This window comes from Schistocerca serialis, chromosome 3 (assembly GCF_023864345.2).
Source record: "Schistocerca serialis cubense isolate TAMUIC-IGC-003099 chromosome 3, iqSchSeri2.2, whole genome shotgun sequence".
NCBI lineage: Eukaryota > Metazoa > Arthropoda > Insecta > Orthoptera > Acrididae > Schistocerca > Schistocerca serialis.
In genome coordinates, this window is record NC_064640.1 from 683,696,414 (window position 1) to 683,698,618 (window position 2,205).

The following is a 2,205-nucleotide window of genomic DNA, read 5'->3' on the forward strand; positions in this document are numbered from 1 at the left end:
TTCTTTGTTATTGTAATTATGAAAAATTTTATCAAATCGTTATTGGCCACTGCCCAAAAAAAAAATTTGTAAAATTTTTGTGGGGAGCATGGGGGCTATGTAAGTAGGCTGTTTATGTTTTCTCTATGTAAGTAGGCTGTTTATGTTTTCTTATTGGCAACGTTACGTAGCGCTCAATATGAAAATCACTGGCTGTGCTGTGGGCAGTCTGTGGCTAGTTTGCATTGTTGTCTGCCATTGTAGTGTTGGGCAGCGGCAGCTGGATGTGAACAGCGCGTAGCGTTGCGCAGTTGGAGGTGAGACGCCAGCAGTGGTGGATGTGGGGAGAGAGATGGCGGAGTTTTGAAATTTGTCATGAACTGCTATATTTGTATATGATGATGTCAAGGTAAATACATTGTTTGTTCTCTATTAATATCTTTCATTTTGCTAACTATCCCTATCAGTAGTTAGTGCCTTCAGTAGTTTGAATCTTTTATTTAGCTGGCAGTAGTGGCGCTCGCTGTATTGCAGTAGCTTGAGCAGCGAAGATTTTTGTGAGGTAAGTGATTTGTGAAAGGTATAGTTTAATGTTAGTCAGGGCCATTCTTTTGTAGGGAATTTTGAAAGTCAGATTGCGTTGCGCTAACAAAATATTGTGTGTCAGTTTAAGCACAGTCATATATAAATTGTTCAAAGGGGAAGTTTCACTCTGAGGGGGGCAGGAGGGATACTAAGTGAAATGCTTATCTAGAAATATGGAATCTGCCTGTTTCTCTTAGCCGGCCGGAGTGGCCGTGCTGTTCTGGGCGCTACTGTCTAGAATCGAGCGACCGCTACGGTCGCAGGTTCGAATCCTGCCTCGGGCGTGGATGTGTGTGATTTCCTTAGGTTAGTTAGGTTTAATTAGTTCTAAGTTCTAGGCGAATGATGACCTCAGAAGTTAAGTCGCATAGTGCTCAGAGCCATTTGAACCATTTTTGTTGCTCTTCATCCATAGTTCGCAGTGTATCGTATGAAAAAAGAACAAGTTGAGTTTCAAAAAAGTGACGCTTTCTATAACCGTACTGAATCGTGGACATAAGCTTATCATTCTCTCGTAAATTTATTATATTCGAACTCAGAACATGTTCTAGAACTCTGCAGAACCGATATTACGGATATTGGTATGTAATTTTGCGAATCCCTTCTTATATACAAGAGTACACTCCGTCTTCCGGCCACAAGTGGCCCATCGGGACCATCCGACCGCCATGTCATACTCAGTTGAGGATGCGGATAGGAGGGGCGTGTGGTCAGCACACCGCTCTCGCGGTCGTTACGATGCTTTTCTTTGACTAGAGCCGCCACTATTCGGTCGAGTAGCTCCTCAATTGGCATCACGAGGCTGAGTGCACCCCCAAAAATGGCAACAGCGCTTGGCAGTCCGGATGGTCACCCATCCAAGTGGCGGCCACGCCCGACAGCGTTTAACTTCGGTGATCTGACGGGAACCGGTGTATCCACTGCGGCAAGGCCGTTGCCATATACAAAAGTCACTTGCGCTTTTTTCAAGTCGCTATGGAGTTATTGCTTGGCGAGAGATTCACGTTGAATGCAAGCTATACAAGGGGGCAGTGCCGTAGAGTACTCTTTGTAAAACTGAATTGGGGTTCAATCCTGATCTGGCCACTTATTTGTTTTCAACTCTTTCATTTGGTACTCTACGCTAGGGATGCTTATTACTAAGTCGTCCATACGGGACTCTCTACAGCAGTCAAACGACCGTATGTTTTTACGATTCTTCTGCGTGAACGGTTTTTTACACACGGAATTTAAAATTTCATTTTTCGTTTTGCTATCTTTAACTGCCGCACCTGAATGGTCAACGAGTGAGTAGATAGAAGCATTAGCCCCATTAGCCCCGTTTCTATACTGACGCCATCGATAATGTTCGAACTACTTGTTGTTACAAGGCGTAAGATATTTCCATTATGTGTGGGCTGCCGAAAAAGCTTTTCGAGACAGTTTTCGGAAAACTTGTTGAAAAGTACTTCGCCTGCCTCTCTGCCTGCATCCCAGCAATGAATCAATAAACGTCCCACTCTATACTCCGTTGGTGAAAACTGTCTTCAACTAGCGTTGCATAGTCTGGGTACTTAAGCGTTACTGCCTGTACATTTTCTTTTAATGATTCTAGAACTGTCACAGCGAAATCAGGTGGCCTGTAAAATTATCCAACAATCA

At 43.8% G+C, this 2,205-nt stretch overlaps 1 pseudogene; it reads right to left on the minus strand.

Moving 5' to 3' along the window:
* Positions 1 to 1,385: 1,385 nt before the first annotated feature.
* LOC126472191 (5S ribosomal RNA) lies at positions 1,386 to 1,503 on the minus strand (annotated as a pseudogene).
* Between the last annotated feature and the right edge of the window lie 702 nt (positions 1,504 to 2,205).